Source organism: Coregonus clupeaformis, chromosome 28 (genome assembly GCF_020615455.1).
Source record: "Coregonus clupeaformis isolate EN_2021a chromosome 28, ASM2061545v1, whole genome shotgun sequence".
Classification (NCBI taxonomy): domain Eukaryota; kingdom Metazoa; phylum Chordata; class Actinopteri; order Salmoniformes; family Salmonidae; genus Coregonus; species Coregonus clupeaformis.
The window spans coordinates 3049380-3067870 of record NC_059219.1 but is presented as its reverse complement, the minus strand read 5'-3'; the positions used below and the strand labels follow the sequence as shown (position 1 = coordinate 3067870).

Below are 18491 nucleotides of genomic sequence, written 5' to 3'. Positions count from 1 at the left end.
CTGACTGTAACTTTATTAAGTGAAAGCCTTTCCTCACTGCTCTGTTCTTTCCTCTGCAATGCTCTGTAGTATGGCCATACCTGCTGTCTGTCAATAGCAGGCATAATGGTGTGTGTGTCTGTCTGTGCGTGCGCCTACCTGCGTGGGTGTGTGTTTGCATACTTTGCTCAATACTTTAGTCTGTTCACCTAGCTACCTTCCAATTAGCAAATATTCTTGTCCAATTTCATTGATGTGTTCCCTCTACACTGTCCTCACTGCACTCGTAAGGTCCTGAGTAGTGCTGTTCGTTAGGACACTAAGGCTGTGTTGACACAGGCAGCCCAATTCAGCTTTTCTTTCCACTAATTGGTCTTTTGACCAATCACATCAGATCTTTTCTCATCAGAGTTTTTCTGCAGGTGATCTGATTGGTCAAAAGACCAATTTGTGAAAAAAAGATCAGAATTGGGCTGCCTGTGTAAACGCAGCCAAAGTCTTGTTTATTTACTAGTGACCAGACAGGGAGGGATGTGAGCCAGCGTCAGATACAGTGAGGGAAAAAAGTATTTGATCCCCTGCTGATTTTGTACGTTTGCCCACTGACAAAGAAATGATCAGTCTATAATTTTAATGGTAGGTTTATTTGAACAGTGAGAGACAGAATAACAACAAATAAATCCAGAAAAACACATGCCAAAAATGTTATAAATTGATTTGCATTTTAATGAGGGAAATAAGTATTTGACCACCTCTCAATCAGAAAGATTTCTGGCTCCCAGGTGTCTTTTATACAGGTAATGAGCTGAGATTAGGAGCACACTCTTAAAGGGAATGCTCCTAATCTCAGCTTGTTACCTGTATAAAAGCACCTGTCCACAGAAGCAATCAATCAATCAGATTCCAAACTCTCCACCATGGCCAAGACCAAAGAGCTCTCCAAGGATGTCAGGGACAAGATTGTAGACCTACACAAGGCTGGAATGGGCTACAAGACCATCGCCAAGCAGCTTGGTGAGAAGGTGACAACAGTTTCACCCAGTTCTCCTCTGAATCATTCAGATGTTAATTGGCAAACTTCAGACGGTCCTGAATATGTGCTTTCTTGAGCAGGGGGACCTTGCGGGCGCCCCAAGAATACCATCCCCACCGTCAAACATGGAGGTGGAAACATCATGCTTTGGGGGTGTTTTTCTGCTAAGGGGACAGGACAACTTCACCGCATCAAAGGGACGATGGACGGGGCCAAATCTTGGGTGAGAACCTCCTTCCCTCAGCCAGGGCATTGAAAATGGGTCGTGGATGGGTATTCAAGCATGACAATGACCCAAAACACACGGCCAAGGCAACAAAGGAGTGGCTCAAGAAGAAGCACATTAAGGTCCTGGAGTGGCCTAGCCAGTCTCCAGACCTTAATCCCATAGAAAATCTGTGGAGGGAGCTGAAGGTTCGAGTTGCCAAACGTCAGCCTCGAAACCTTAATGACTTGGAGAAGATCTGCAAAGAGGAGTGGGACAAAATCCCTCCTGAGATGTGTGCAAACCTGGTGGCCAACTACAAGAAACGTCTGACCTCTGTGATTGCCAACAAGGGTTTTGCCACCAAGTACTAAGTCATGTTTTGCAGACGGGTCAAATACTTATTTCCCTCATTAAAATGCAAATCAATTTATACAATTTTTCACATGCGTTTTTCTGGATTTTTTTGTTGTTATTCTGTCTCTCACTGTTCAAATAAACCTACCATTAAAATTATAGACTGATCATGTCTTTGTCAGTGGGCAAACGTACAAAATCAGCAGGGGATCAAAATACTTTTTTCCCTCACTGTACATGTTACACTCTGTACTCAGAGGAGGATTGGCCTCAGGGACTCCGGTTTAGGATAACCTATTGTAGCTCCAGGCTAGGATCCGGACAACTTGTCTGACCATGTGGAAACAGATACACTATGCCGTTGCTAATGCTAATAGTGTTATTAAAAGCAAAACATTTGTTTTGTTTGGTGATGTGGAAAGCATGCGCATCTCGAGTCTGCCCGGAGACCTATTATTGGAAATTCAAGTGTTTAGCTGGATTCTCATACAGTGTTTTATAGAATATAGCTTTGTGTTCTTTTAAGAAGGGAATGATATCCTTTACACTTTGATCCACTCCACCCATCATTCTCCCTGTAATCTCTCTGTGACGACAGACACTTTCATTTCTAAGGAGAGATGATCAGAAAACATTTGGGTACCTTGATCTCTCATCTACACAAACTGAAGATCATCTGCTAGTGAACAAATACAGGATAATGTTTGAATCCTTAGTTGTTGTGGAGAACCAGACCTTACCGACCTGTTGGTTCAGCTGCGAGCGTTGATCCTCCATGATCACACGAGGCTGCTGCGTTGATCATGTGTTCCAGTAGAGGAGCATGACTGCCAGAGGTATGATCTGTTTCAAGGTCCCACGACTACAGACAAGGAGGTGAACTGAAGGTGAACACTTTGCTGTTGGAGTGTTTTGATGCCGTTTGTTTCATCATGTTAGCTCAGGATGAAGTCTATTTGACTGTTTTTTTTGATGTAGGTCTAGTTGTTTCATCGGATGTGTTTCCGTGGTACACAGCAGGTAGAGCTCTGCATTGATTTGTCTGGTGGTGTTACTGCAGAGAGGAGCAGACTATTTTACACCTCCGCTCAGTTTGCAGCATTGGGAGGATGGAACACTGCTCAAAAACACTTGATAATGACCTCACTGCACCAAAAGCAACGTGGGGATCGGATCATTAGCCCAATTCATCATCCAACTCTAATCCTTGTCAATAAAGATATTCTAAGTGGTAACTGAAGAATAGAATGAATCCTAATTTCCAGTTGTGTCTCTATTAGATTAGGAGGGGCTTCAAAGAAGGAGTCTGGAGGAATGGTGGAGACCTGACCTTGTGTAGCGTCTCATGAGAACCTCACTGTGGCGGTAGGGCAGCTTTTCTCCCACTCAGGACAAACATACACACGCTCACACAAAGACATAAGGCAAAGGGATCAGGCCAATAATATGGTATTATGTCATAATAATGGTGCCATTATATGATGGCCTGTTATTATGATATCATTTCATTATAATAATAGTGTAATGCGTCATAATATAGGTAATAGATATGCCTAGAAAAACGGTCATCTTTTGAGATGACAAACAGCAGACGTGGAAGCATAATGTCTCATGGGAGGGACAGGCAAATGGAGAACATATAGAGATGGAGGAGTTATATTCACTTTAGTTTTTATGGACATTTATGTCCTCTGGTTCTTTTAATTAGATCAACTCTGACAGCCTCTTTGGGTTAGACTGGTACTAGGTGACAGATGTTGACCCACTCAGCAGACTCACTGTGGCTGAAAAGCCAGTTGGTTGAAGGTGTATTCAAATCCTACCCTACGAGGTCCGGACTACTGCTGGTTTTCCGTTCTACCTGATAGTTAATCGCACCCACCTGGTGTCCCAGGTCTAAATCAGTCTCTGATTAGAGGGGAAGAATGAGGGGGAAAATGCAGTGGAACTGGCTTCAAGGTCCATATTTGATTGACAGCCTATTTTGGTAAAGCTCTGAAGGTCTAGCAGGTTGAATGTGTATGAGTAGGCCTAGCTCTTTGTATTGGGCTGTCAGGTCCCTCTGTGTTGTGGCTGATATTACAGGCCTGTGGTCAGTTAGCCCCTCTGTTTCGTGTTGTGGTCTGACATACTTGCCTGGCTACCCAGACTCCTTGCTCTGGCCAAACACTACGCCACGCCAGCAGACGTTAGTTTCTTCTCTGCAATGAGTCTGGATCTGAGTACCTCCCCGACCCTTCACCGAATGCCAACACATTCAGGGCCAGGTGATTGGTCCAGAAACCAATGGGTTGGGCCAGAGCCAGAACACACGTGGGTAAAACGACAGTTTGAAAATTCGTCATTGGCTTTGTTACTCTGATTGATTAGAGACGATCCAATCGCTGATGACTTTGTTTTGTACAACACCCCTCATTTTCACATCACCACAAACGACTTCAATGATGGCAGTCTCAGACTAAAGAATGTGGCAGACAACAGAGCAGCAGTAGAATAATTTAGTGTGAGTCGTCAGGCTACTGATATTTTTTATTTAACTAGGCAAGTCAGTTAAGAACAAAGTCTTATTTACAACGATGGCCTACCGTCATTGCAGAGATATGCAGGCTGTGTTTTGTTGTGGCTGACATATGGTTTTGTGGTCTGTGGTTAGCCAGTGATTTACTGCCCCTCCCTAGATAAGAGGCCCTCCCTCTGATCCACAGGAAGTCAGGCCCACAGGCCGCAGGAAACTAATCAGGACTAATCTACTTCCTATCCATGTGAGAACGCTGTCATGGTAACTGCAGCTGTTCTGTGTCATCGTTGTCCCCCCCCTCTCTGTGTTAAGTTTTTCTTCATGTCACCAACCAAGCTTTTAAAGCATGATGTGATATCCATTTGTCCTGTCTGTCATGCTTGTCTGGAGCTGCGCCACAGGACAGGACAAACTGAGGTCAGTATAAACAGTCATTGTGAAATCCGACAGCACTGGACACAGATCCACTACAGACAAGACTGTTGGTGCTTTATACAGAGACTGTTTACTGCAGTCCAAGTCACTCTATATTCTTCAACTGTGTACTTTCAAACTGAATTTGCTCTAGCTGGCTACTGATACTGCGCGGAAATAGGCTTTAATATGAAGAGTGTGTCATTGTGCCTGTGTATGCGATTGTGTGACAGCATTATCCAAGCATCAGATTTGTCTGTGGAAATGAACGTTTCCCAGAAGGAGCCAGACTGCCAGACAGACCATGGTGTTCAGCAGTGGAGTGGCTTGGGCTTTTCTCATCTGAAACTGGATGCTCTGTCACCCCTCACTCTTCCTCTGAGACCCAGGGATCAACTGTAATTAACACCACTGTTTCAACAGAGTGATAGAGCTCAACGGCTAAACACACACACACACACACACACACACACACTGCAGCTAAGCTTCAGTCATATTTAAGGTATTACGAAGAGAAGCATCTGTTTGGATTACTGTACGTGATGATTCACATCCCAATATCCTCCACCCTTTCCTAAGAGTTTCTCCCTCAATCACTCCCAACTTTGAATTACTTTATTTAGGAAAATGTCTGTTTATTTATCTGTTGGCTCTTAGTGATTCTGGTCAGAAAAAACGTCCCTACCCTACTGTAACCTAAGGAGAAACCCCGACACAAAGTGCATAAACAGGAATTTTAGGTTAAAATGTTCATACTCTCAGCTATTCTGTAACCTTCTTAATGACTCTGGTCAGATAGCATCAGTTGAAAAGTAATTGGCTGCTCAGCTGTCTGTAGGTGTCATAGTAGAGAGGAGGAGAGATCCTATGCCTAATAAAATATATTGATGTGGTCGTTGGGAGTGAAATGAGCTGGTTATTTTTCTCTCCAGGTTTAGGAGTAGCTGTTTAAATCTGGGGCTGACTGGTGAGAGAGGAAGGGAGAGGCAGAGCATACTGTTTACTGTCTGTCTGTCTGTGTCTGTCTGTCTGTCTGTGTCTTCTCAGCCCCCTGTAATACCCCTTTCAAACCAACATGTTTTACCGTCAACTTTACCATGCTGCCAACTTCTTGCTGCCTTTTCTTTATATCTGAAAGGTATTGATGACAACAAAGCCTGTACTTGTATTTCCGCCAACCGACCTAGTCATGATTGTGGGAATGTATTTAAAAGTCCCGCCAACCCCACAGTAAAAACGTCACCTTTTTAATCTTACCCGCTTTGGCACGTATTTCTAACTTAGCCTCCTAGCGTTTGGTAGTTTTTCTGTCTTCAGCCAAAATAACTGGTGGGGAGTTTGAAAGGAGAAAAGTTCATCCAGGTGTGTCTTGTCTGTGTTAATAAACAACATAAGAGCTGATTTTCATTTGCATAGCGCTGCCATGTAGCCTATAGGCTGCACAAAGCAGGAACATAAACTCAAAATATGATGTTCTATTCTTTTGAAAATAAATTGTATTCATCTTATAATGTTTCTTAGGACCTGCATAAAGAAGTCAATAATGGATGTCTTTGATGGTGTATGCTTTGCCACGCTTTAAATCATGAACATTTCATTGTTGTTTTCCCGAAATCAAACTTGTCCTTGTCATTATGAAAAAATATAAACACATAAATGTCATGACATCACAGCAGCCTGGTTTAAATAGCAACGTTACATGCTACATTTCTTTCACCCAAAAAACATCAGTTTTAAAATGTATTTAGGATATGTCAATCTAACAAGCCAGGCAACTAAAAGCAACTTTCTAGACAATGTTTTGGTTCATTGCAATCTAGCTGGCTATCCAGCTCATATAATTACCAGAACATATTTGACAACGTTTCGCGTTTAACTGTAGCCAACCATTTATTCACCATAACAGGAAAATTAACACATTACAAGTATGGCGAGCTGCTAACTTACTGTTGAGAATGTGAAGAATGAAAGCAGTGGAAGGTCTGAATTTAAACAGAGGAATTTAGGACATGCTGCTGTCTCGTCCGGTTACCATGTCAACGGTCGCAAAACAACCGGGTCAAAGTTGAATGTCTCTTGCCCCTTCCCGGGTAAAGCAATGGCTATATAAAAGGTGAAGGCCGACAAGAAAGATGAAAAAATTGGGCTATTTGAAAAGGATCATATAAACTTTGCCCAATTGTTTTTGACAAGCAACATACCATAAATCCTATGTGAAAGGAGTATGAGAGTCCCACAGTCCTTGTATGGCAACACACAGCAGGCGGTGTGTGTGTGCCCGTCTCTCCTGCGGTGAAGTGAGGGAAGAGGTCATCAGGCATATGCTCACGGGTTGTCCAGGTTATCCAGGGGCATACACAGAGGTGTGTGTGACTGCCTGCCTGTGTGTGTGTTAGGCCAAACAAAAGACAGATCATCTCTGTGATAGGAAGGGCATGACTCTCCTCTCTGTGAATCTCAATGCCATTGTTTGTTGATCAGCCATATAATTTAGAAGACTGACATAAACATTTAGCTTGCAGCTGCATTCTCCTCCAGTTCCATCCACACAGTTGTCTTTCTATTCCATCCCTTGTGTTTCCTGACCTTGTCTCTCGTGTGTTTGTGTCTTTGTGTGTGTGTGTGCGACTGTGTGTGTGTGTGTGTGTGTGCGACTGTGTGTGATTCCAGTACATCATGTCCTGCTGGTCAGAGAGGGGTTAGTTTTAAGAGGCCCAGTGCAAAATAACAGCTGATACTAACAAAGACATCTTGGCCAGATACAACCGTGTCAAGAGTTACCCTCCCCATGGATCTCTGGCTCTCTTCTCTCGCGTTCCCAAATGGTTCTACTTCCAATAATTCCCTCAAATTCCCGCCTGGCTCTGTGTACAGTGCATATCCTCAGTGTTGAGTGTTCATGCTGTCATCTGTTCTTTACTAGGGTGGGGTTTATACACAACATGACCAAAAGTATGTGGACACCTGCTCGTCGAACATCTCATTCCAATATCATGGGCATTAATATCGAGTTGGTCCGCCCCTTTGCTGCTATAACAGCCTCCACTCTTCTGGGAAGGCTTTCCACTAGATGTTGGAACATTGCTGCGGGGACTTGCTTCCATTCAGCCATGAGCATTAGTGAGGTCAGGCACTGATGTCGGGCGATTAGGCCTGGCTCGCAATCGGCGTTCCAATTCATCCCAAAGGTGTTCGATGGGGTTGAGGTCAGGGCTCTGTGCAGGCCAGTCAATTTATTCCACACCGAACTCGACAAACCATTTCTGTATGGACCTCGCTTTGTGCACGGGGGCATTGTCATGCTGAAACAGGAAAGGGCCTTCCCCAAACTGTTGGAAGCACAGAATCGTCTAGAATGTCATTGTATGCTGTAGCGTTAACATTTCCCTTCACTGGAACTAAGGGGCCTAGACCGAACCATGAAAACAGCCCCAGACCATTATTCCTCCTCCACCAAACTGTACAGTTGGCACTATACATTGGGTTAGGTAGCGTTTTCCTGGCATCTGCCAAACCCAGATTTGTCAGTCGGACTGCCAGATGGTGAAGCGTGATTCATCACTCCAGAGAACGCGTTTCTACTGCTCCAGAGTCCAATGGCAGCGAGCTTTACACCACTCCAGCCGACGCTTGGCATTGCATATGGTGATCTTAAACTTGTGTGCGGCTGTTCGGCCATGGAAACCCATTTCATGAAGTTCTTGTGCTGATGTTGCTTCCAGAGGCAGTTTGGAACTCAGTAGTGAGGACAGACTCTTTTTTACACGCTTTGCGCTTCAGCACTCTGCGGCCCCGTTCTGTTAGCTTGTGTGGCCTACCACTTTGCGGCTGAGCCGTTATTGCTCCAAGACGTTTCCACTTCACGATAACAGCACTTTCAGTTGACCGGGGTAGCTCTAGCAGGGCAGAAATTTGACGAACTGACTTGTTGGAAAGGTGGCATCCTATGATGCTGCCACGTTGAAAGTCACTGAGCTCTTCAGTATGGAGTTTCTACTGCCAGTGTTTGTCTATGGAGATTGCATGGCTGTGTGCTCGATTTTATACACCTGTCAGCAACGGGTGTGGCTGGAATAGCCAAATCTACTAATTTGAAGGGGTGTATATATATATATATATATATATAGTGTAGAACACAGCTTTGGACAGCTTTCAGACCCTGCTGCAGAGTTGTAGTAGTGTTGTTTGTAAGCAAACTCTCAGCTGCAACATCATCCTCGTTGCCTTTGTGACTGTAAAAGTTTGATATATAGTAAGAAAATGGAGGTGTATATACCAGCATGCTTTGATTTATACCTGCAGTGTCGTGTATAATCCATTGTATGCCTCTCGGTCATACAGGGCTCCCTTGTAAAAAAAGATTTGCATCTCCCTTATTATAACTTCAAGCAGCAATGACCAGGGTCCAAGCTAAGTACCATTTCTATCGCAATATGGTCAAAGTAACACATACATGTCTTCTCATGAACCATTGGGTTGATCTATATGAAATGTTGCAACTTGGGCTCCCTTTAAACACCTCCCCTCTCCTCATTAATAGCTGGGCTGGGCTGATGCCTCAATGCTGGAGAGCTTGGCTTGGCTTTGCTGTTCACTCTGTGCCCAGGCCCCATACAGGCCTCCCAGAACAGGGCCTATACATTTCAGATGGAGGGTTTATAGTTCTGGCTATAGTCCTCCCCAGTTCATGTACTAATCCAACTCAGTGTATCAGCCCCAGTTTTGGCCCGCTCACTAACCACCAGCAGCCTGACTCCAGGGTCGAGCTCAGAGCTAGGGCACAAGCTGAGGCTGAGAGGGATTTATTAAATAGGTAATGGACTACACTGCCTAGCTTTATAATGATCAGGGGGATCTGGATATTCTGCCTGCGAGGCTTATGATGATTCTGAAAATTCCAATCCGTGTTGGCAACTGATTTGGACGGTTTCTATGAGTGATATTCAATATTGTAATAATCTAAATCTGTTTTTTGGTGAAATAATCTTCCCAAATCCTCTCATGCAGTCAGATGGATTGAATAGAGAAAAACAAATGGAATGAGAGATTGGGATTGTTGAGGTGAAACTGGTCTCTGTAGCTACCAGAATCAATTGACACTTTTCTGGCTCTGCATTCAAAAGGAGTTACTTTATCGAAAGTCCGTACAAAATGCAGATGCTTGCCATTTCATAGTTCTATTTTGGGACATGTTCAGGAATTATTTGATGGCTTTGAATGTGAAAGACTCAGCAGGAGTCTGTGTAGTAGATATTTGTTTCAGATGTAAAATAAAGCTTTGAGAATGTTATCTCTAGGATTTCTCTCCAACAAGCTGTGTGCGTGTGTGTGCGTCCATACAGATGTTCAGTTGAATGTGTGTGTGGCAGGGTCGTTGGGTTTGGTGCTGAGCTGTGCCATCCAATGACACCTGAGGTGAAACAAGCTACCCGTCATCACATTTCTAAATGGCTGCCAAGCTTTCAAGACAGTGTCTGTTTTTCTGCAGTGCCACAGTGGGGAGAACAAGTATTTGATACACTGCCGGTTTTCCTACTTACAAAGCATGTAGAGGTCTGTAATTTTTATCATAGGTACACTTCAACTGTGAGAGACGGAATCTAAAACAAAAATCCAGAAAATCACATTGTATGATTTTTAAGTAATTAATTTGCACTTCAAAAAAGGGCTGTGTTTTGATAAAAGTTACCTTGTCCGAGTGAGATTTACATGGTTATCAAAAGCCCTTATTTTAAGTGTTTCTAAAATGATTGGAACCATTTCCCTGTTTAACCGCTAGGTTTTATGGGTATTATGACTCATACTGTGGTACTCCATGTGCGTGTGTGTATAATGAGGTTAGCTGAAGTAATATGGTTCTCATCAGGGGTTGGATGGCACCTGGTACCTATGTAATAAGGCTGTCGATTTACAGTTGACAGCCTTCTTATTGTTGATCTCTCTCTCTCTCTCTCTCTCTCTCTCTCTATCTCTCTCTCTCTCTCTCTCTCTCTCTCTCTCTCTCTCTCTCTCTCTCTCTCTCTCTCTCTCTCTCTCTCTCTCTCTCTCTCTCTCTCTCTCTCTCTCTCTCTCTCTCTCTCTCTCTCTCTCTCTCTCTCTCTCTCTCTCTCTCTCTCTCTCTCTCTCTCTCTCTCTCTCTCTCTCTCTCTCTCTCTCTCTCTCTCTCTCTCTCTCTCTCTCTCTCTCTCTCTCTCTCTCTCTCTCTCTCTCTCTCTCTCTCTCTCTCTCTCTCTCTCTCTCTCTCTCTCTCTCTCTCTCTCCCTCCTCCTCGCCTTTCACTATGAAAAGATAATGGTTGATTTAATTAGACCACATTGGCTAAGTGAATTACTGTCAGTCAGGTTGAAATGGAAAAACAAATTGAACCTGATTTGTGTATGCAGGTCCTCGTACATCTGGGATGGACCAGTGAGGCTTCAAGGTGACAGTTAAAGAGGACAGCTCTCACTCTAGAACTGTTCAGAGGAAAGGAGACGAGAGGAGAGAAGGAGGAGAGGTGAATCAGAGAGAAGAGAAATACACTCCTCTCTCTCTGCTCTAGCGCCCAGCTCGTAAAACAAGAGGAAAGCTGGCTTTGGCCAGTGGATAGAACATTTATCTCACAAACATGATATTTTAATGGATTTGAAATGTACTACTACTGATTATGTACAGCTTACTACTGATTATGTACCTGCTCTGCTCTTAGGGAACCGGTTGTATGTTTTTTCTCTTTGGGCAGACTAGATTTAGCTTCACACACTTTCTGAGTCAGTGGGAATCAGATGATGTCAGTGTCATTTGCATTGAAAAACGCCTACGGTACAGACACACACACACACAGCTAGAATAACCTGCCCTGGTTTTTAAGGAGTGATTCACTGGCCTCTAGGCACTCCTGAATGACCTCTGACCCAGTTCAAATCAACATCAAAGCATTGTAGATAGAAATACAGCTTGTGTGTGTGTGTATCTGTGATTGTGTGTGTGTAAATGGAAATCCAGCAGCCTTAAATATTTCACTAGCATTCCACCACCAGACTCATTAAACCAGATTAGGTCGCTCTGAATTCTGAATCACAGAGACAGGGAGAGTGGAGGGACTCTGCATGATAATCACAACACAGACACACGCTTTGACCTGTATCATAATGAGCCTGTCCCCATATACATTATAATGCAGGATGCATCCTCCTTTCCTCCCTTCCTTGAGCTAGCCTAATCACTGATCTGACACGACCCGATTGATGAACCGAATGTAGTGAAAACCTTGATTACACCTAGAAGGGGATGGCACCATATTCCTTGTGTGGTTCACTTAGTGTCCTGGTCTATGGCAGGGGTGGGCAAATCCGGCCCGCGAGCCGCAGGAGGTTTCAGTAAAAAAACATAATAGTAAAAAATACAAAGAACGTATGTAGAAATTATAATGGACCTATATATTTTAAAATAACTGCCCTTTTTCTGGCCTGCAAATAGATTTTGGCAAACACATGGGTCCCAAAAAATCTGTGTGGCCCTCCGTTGAATTTCGAAATCCCGATGTGGCCCTTGAGCCAAAAAGTTTGCCCACCCCTGGTCTATGGTGAATAATGTATCATTTGAGACTCATTCTCTGATGCCATGAACATACAGTACTGTCTGTGCTGTGCTCTGGGTATTGAATGACAGTAAACACACGTGGGTGTGTAGGAGTAGGGACGCGTGTTTGGTCAGTGAGTGCATCTTCTCCTTAGGCTTAGTTACCAGCATGTGGAGCAGGGACAATATTGGATTACAGAGTCAATGTAAAGAGCCTTGGCTCACTCTGACTGAATCCTTCCACAAAATGAGGTTAGTGCCATTGCTTTACTTGTAATCTGTAGCATGATCCTGGGTATTGTGTGTATGTGTGTGTGCGGCGCGCATGTTCCTTTGAACTTTGTGCACGTTTTGTATTTACCCTGACAAAAGACCTGTATAAATAGCACATTGTTCTGAACGCGTGTCCTACCCTGTGACTGTAGCGTGCCGAAATACAACCACAAATCCTCTGAATGTTTCACATCGGTTTGAGTCTCTACAGAACCGATTATAGACGCTCACATCAGGGCTACCCCTCTGCCCCGCCTTCCCTCTAGTCCTACAGAATAACCTGCCAGGCTTTGATGTGATACTTGTGCTACTGTTCTCTGTGTGTGTGTGTGTGTGTGTGTGTGTGTGGGGGGGCTTCTTACTTGGGGTTCTCTGTTAAAGATTGCTTTTGTATTTTTAAAGAGTAGGCACATGATCTAAGAGTAACAGGCCCACACACAAACCCTTAACAAAGTCTTCTTCACACACTGAAGAATCTCATTAGCAGTACAGTCCCAGGGAGCTGTCTCCTCATTCGCCTCCTCTGCTCTGCTCTGTGCTCGACACCCGTGGACCAGCAATCTAACTACAGATGTTTCTGGAGGTGTTTGGCCTTCATATCTTCATCACGACATACAGCTGGAAACCATCAGCCTCTGGTAGTGGCATTGGTCTCAGAGCAGTGGGGACACTGTGTAGTGTGTTTCAGTAGGGGGATTGACGAGATGTGGGCGCACGTGCATATCGCATATGCCAATGTGTGGGCATGAGTGTGTGTGTGTGTGTGTGTCTGCAGCAGCTAACAGTGTGGTGTTACCCAGGATCAAGCAGATGTACTAACTCCCCTCATCTCCACTATCATCTCTCCCTCACACGTCCTGGCAGACCAGACAGAGTAAGATTTCTTATTCACTGATAAATAATTGGCCCAACAGGCTTGCGAGGTGAACTCTTAAGGGCTTTACAGGATCTCACTCATGGCTGGTGCTGGAATGGAATCAGAAAAACGCCTTAATCACCAGGAGGAGTGATGTAGTGTGGGATGGAGGATGACTCGGCTAAAAGCTGTGAAAAGTTTTGACAACTTCTGCTTCTTGGCGGAACACTGTGGGGGCAAGAGGGGATATGAGATTGGTTTTCTAATGCAGGTCATGAATTGAAAAGAAAAGAGAAGCTGGGTTTAGAGTGCCTTTGATATGAGAGGAGAGGAAGACTGGAGAGGATATGAGAGAAGGCGAGAGGAGGAAGGGAGAGGATATGTTCTAAGCTGAGGGGGAAGAGTTTGGCAAATGCTGTATGCCTCTCTGTAATGAGATGTGGTTGTTCTCTCTGTCAGCTTAGTGTCAGAGCTGGGCCTTTCTCTCTCTCTCTCTCTCAATTCAATTTAAGGGCTTTATTGGCATGGGAAACGTATGTTAACATTGCCAAAGCAAGTGAAGTAAATAGTAAACAAAAGTGAAATAAACAATAAATATTAACAGTAAACATTACACTTGGAAATTCCAAAAGAATAAAGACATTTCAAATGTCATATTATGCATATATACAGTGTTGTAACAAATAGTTAAAGTACAAATGGGAAAATAAATAAACATAAATATGGGTTGTATTTACAATGGTCTTTGTTCTTCCCTGGTTGCCCTTTTCTTGTGGCAACAGGTCACAAATCTTGCTGCTGTGATGGCACACTGTGGTTTTTCACCCAGTAGATAAGGGAGTTTATCAAAATTGGGTTTGTTTTCGAATTCTTTGTGGATCTCTGTAATCTGAGGGGAAATATGTGTCTCTAATATGGCATGTCTGGCAGACATATCAGTATGGATGACGGATCACCACCTCAAGCTGAACCTTGGCAAGACGGAGCTGCTCTTCCTCCCGGGGAAGGACTGCCCATTCCATGATCTCCAGAGTGCGAAGAGCCTTGGCGTGACCCTGGACAACACCCTGTCGTTCTCCGCTAACATCAAGGCGGTGACCCGATCCTGTAGGTTCATGCTCTACAACACATATGTCAGAGTCAAGGCCCGCGGGCCACATCCGGCCCGCGAGAAGGTTTTTTACGGCCCCTGGGATGATCTTGATTTATTATTAGAACCGGCCCGCAGACCGCAGCAAGCCGGCAGCCCGCAGATCTTTTACACGCACCAATACTACATTTCCCACAATGCAACGGTGACGCTTCCGAGCAGTAGGCTGCTTCATTTCAATATTTATTGGCACAGCAGTCGTCAGCATCACAGTAAAATTAACTTTCAGATACCCATCAAAAATGGCAAAACGGAAGGTGGACACTGAGAACCGGGGGTTTCAAACAAGGTGGGAGTCGGAGTATATGTTCACGGAGGTAGCTGGAAAACCTGTGTGTCTTCTGTGTGGAGAAAGTGTGGCGGTACTGAAAGAGTATAATCTGAGACGACATTATGAAACGAAACACGCGGACAAAAACAAGAATATGGACATGGAACAAAGGCTACAAAAGGCAGAGGAATTAAAACGAGGCCTCAAATCTCGACAGGCTCTGTTCAAAAAAGCCAAATCACAAGGCCAGGCTGCTGTCAAGGCCAGTTTTATTTTGGCAGAAGAGATCGCTAAATCAGCCCGGCCATTTACGGAGGGGGATTTCATCAAAAACTGCATGATTAAAGTTTGTGACGAAGTTTGCCCAGAAAAAAGGCAACTCTTTTTAAATGTGAGTCTGAGCAGAAACACCATTGCCGAGAGAGTAGACCAGTTGTCCATCAATCTAAAAGAGCAGCTTGTGAAAAAGGGAAAAGATTTCATTGCATATTCCTTGGCTGTGGATGAGAGCACCGACATTTCTGACATTGCCCAGTTGTCAATTTTCATCCGCGGAGTGGACTCCAGCCTAAGCGTGACAGAGGAGTTTTTGGCTTTACGTCCTATGCATGGCACAACTCACGGGGCATGATTTGTATGAAGAGGTGTCAAGATGTGTAAATGAGATGGAGCTGCCTTGGGGAAAAACTCGTGGGTTTGACAACCGACGGAGCACCTGCGATGTGTGGACACAGGAGCGGACTGGTGGCGAAGATACGGGAAAAGATGCAAGAGGAAAACGCGACAGGTGAGCTGACAGCTTATCATTGTATCATACACCAGGAAGCGTTGTGCGGTAAAGCCTTGAAAATGGAGCATGTAATGAGCATCATCACGCGCACAGTTAACTTTATCAGAGCCAAAGGTTTGAATCACCGCCAGTTCAAGGCATTTCTGACGGAGTTAGAAACGGAGCATGGTGATTTGCCTTATCACACAGAGGTGCGATGGCTAAGCCAGGGAAAGGTGCTTCAAAGATGTTTCGAGCTTCGTGAGGAGATTTGTCTGTTCTTGGACAGCAAAGGGAAAGACACAACACAACTCCGAGACGAAATGTTTCTGTGTGAAATGGCTTTTCTGTGTGACATTACGAGTCATCTGAATGCAATGAACTTGCAGCTGCAGGGTCGGGATCATGTCATCTCTGATATGTACAGTACAGTGAAGGCATTTAAAACCAAACTGACTCTGTGGGAGACGCAGATGCGGAAAGAAAATTTGAGCCACTTTCCCAGCTGCCAGACCATGAAAGAGAAGCTCTCTACCAGTGCGTTCCCGAGCGCACAGTTGGCTGATAAAATAGGTATGCTTGCCGCTGACTTTCGACGCCGATTTGCTGACTTTGAAGCACAAAAAAGCAGGTTGGAACTGCTCGGTAACCCATTTGCTGTTGACGTGGAAAGCTCACCACCAAACCTCCAAATGGAGTTGATTGACCTCCAATGCAATGATGCACTGAGGGCAAAATATGCGGCAGTGGGTGCTGCGGAGTTCGCCCGTTTCCTCCCCGACACAATGCCCCAGCTGCGCATCCAGGCTGCTCAAACGTTGTCTATGTTTGGCAGCACATACCTGTGTGAACAACTGTTTTCTTTGATGAACCTGAACAAAACATCACACAGAAGTCGACTTACTGCTGAACACCTCCACTCAATTCTGAGGATTTCCTCAGCTCAGAGCCTTACCCCGAACATTGATGAACTTGTGGAAAAGATGGGACACCACCAAGTATCACCCTCAACCTCAAACAAGTGAACATTACTGTGCAATCACATATTTAGAGTTTTTACTCAGTTCAAGTTTAAAAGTTAAAGTTTAATATTTGTTTTCACTGCATGTTACTTCTCCTTAAACAAAGTGTTGTTTTTGATTAATAGATTTTTGCACTTTATTTTATTGTATTTCAATCCAATTATATTTTAAAAATATTTCAGTTGAGTGGATGATAGAAAATTGCTATTATTGTTTTTTTCTTTGAAGTAAATTTAGCCCACTTTTGCTAAAATAGAAAATATAGGCTACTGATGGTGCCTTGAATACCGGTTTCTTTCATTTAATGTTCATGTTATGGGGATTTTTATATAAAGGAAATTTGTCTTTTGTGTCTGTTGAAAATTAAAGATTACTGACAGAGCCATAAGAAAATATTGCTTTATTTATCTGATCATATTGGAATATATTTGTTAGGTTTTCAGTAGGTTCAATTAGGTTCACTAGACTATATGCGTCATTTAAAAAATTTTCAATGAACATTCGAACAGTCCGGCCCTCGGCTTGTAGCTAAATTTTTTATTTGGCCCTCCGTCCATTTGACTTTGACACCCCTGCTCTACAACATTCAGAGAGTACGACCCTGCCTTACACAGGAAGCGGCACAGGTCCTAATCCAGGCACTTGTCATCTCCCGTCTGGATTACTGCAACTCGCTGTTGGCTGGGCTCCCTGCATGTGCCATTAAACCCCTACAACTCATCCAGAATGCCGCAGCCCGTCTGGTGTTCAACCTTCCCAAGTTCTCTCACGTCACCCCGCTCCTCCGCACACTCCACTGGCTTCCAGTTGAAGCTTGCATCTGCTACAAGACCATGGTGCTTGCCTACGGAGCTGTGAGGGGAACGGCACCTCCGTACCTTCAGGCTCTGATCAGTCCCTACACCCAAACGAGGGCATGGTGTTCATCCACCTCTGGCCTGCTGGCTCCCCTTCCTCTGCGGAAGCACAGTTCCCGCTCAGCCCAGTCAAAACTGTTCGCTGCTCTGGCACCCCAATGGTGGAACAAGCTCCCTCACGACGCCAGGACAGCGGAGTCACTCACCACCTTCCGGAGACATCTGCTAAATGACGTAAATGTCATACATTTGGCAGGAGGTTAGGAAGTGCAGTTCAGTTTCCACCTCATTTTGTGGGCAGTGGGCACATAGCCTGTCTTCTCATGAAATCCAGGTCTGCCTATGGCGGCGCCTCTCAATAGCAAGACTATGCTCACTGAGTCTGTACATAGTCAAAGCTTTCCTTAAGTTTGGGTCAGTCACAGGTCAGGTATTCTGCCACTGTGTACTCTCTGTTTAGGGCCAAATAGCATTCTAGTTTGCTCAGTTTTTTTGTTAATTCTTTCCAATGTGTCAAGTAATTCTGTTTTTGTTTTCTCGTGATTTGGTTGGGTCTAATTGTGTTGTTGTTGTGTCTCTCTCTCTTCCTCTCTCCCTTTCCCATTCTCTCTCTCGCTCTCTCCCCTCCCTCCCCTCCCTCCTATCACCAAAGATCTCCACTGCAGCAAGCGGCCAGCTGAGTGTGTGTCTCTGTGTGGGAGATGCTGGTTGGTTTTATCCATGCTTAAGAGGGGGCCTCAACCACGCCTGCAAAACACAGCGCTCAGCTAAAGAGAATAGCCCCTCTACTGCTAATGATGTTACGTAAGACAGGGTAAATCCATTCAGTGTGAGGTAACAGAAGAGAGGAGGAGTGAAGAAGGCTTAAAGGAGAGGCAGAGAGAGACCGAGGGAATGAGGCGGACAGAGAGAGCAGAGTTGTTCTGTGCTGTACTGCCAGTTTTAGAACAAGAGGGTCAAACTGGTGCCAGGGTTTCCTCTAATCCCATTCTAGAGAGGAGGGCGCCTGAGAAGAGGTGCTGCTAAACGCAACCTACATCTATTATCAGTAGCCCTATTGTATTGTACCCCTCACAGACAGATGCTGCACTATAACTGCCTCTCTGTTCGTCTAAAGAGGCTTCAGTATGGATGCAACATGACTCGTAACAGCAACGCTGTGCTGGGGCTACTTAGTGGTGTTATGAAGAGACTTGGCTCCTGTTTCCTTTTGTTCCCCCTCTGCAG

At 44.5% G+C, this 18491-nt stretch overlaps 1 protein-coding gene across 13 annotated transcripts in view; it reads left to right on the top strand.

The window, feature by feature from the left end:
- The window catches only part of LOC121543645 (pleckstrin homology domain-containing family A member 5), a 154702-nt gene that overhangs the window by 7542 nt on the left and 128669 nt on the right, over window positions 1–18491 (top strand). The window lies entirely within an intron of this gene.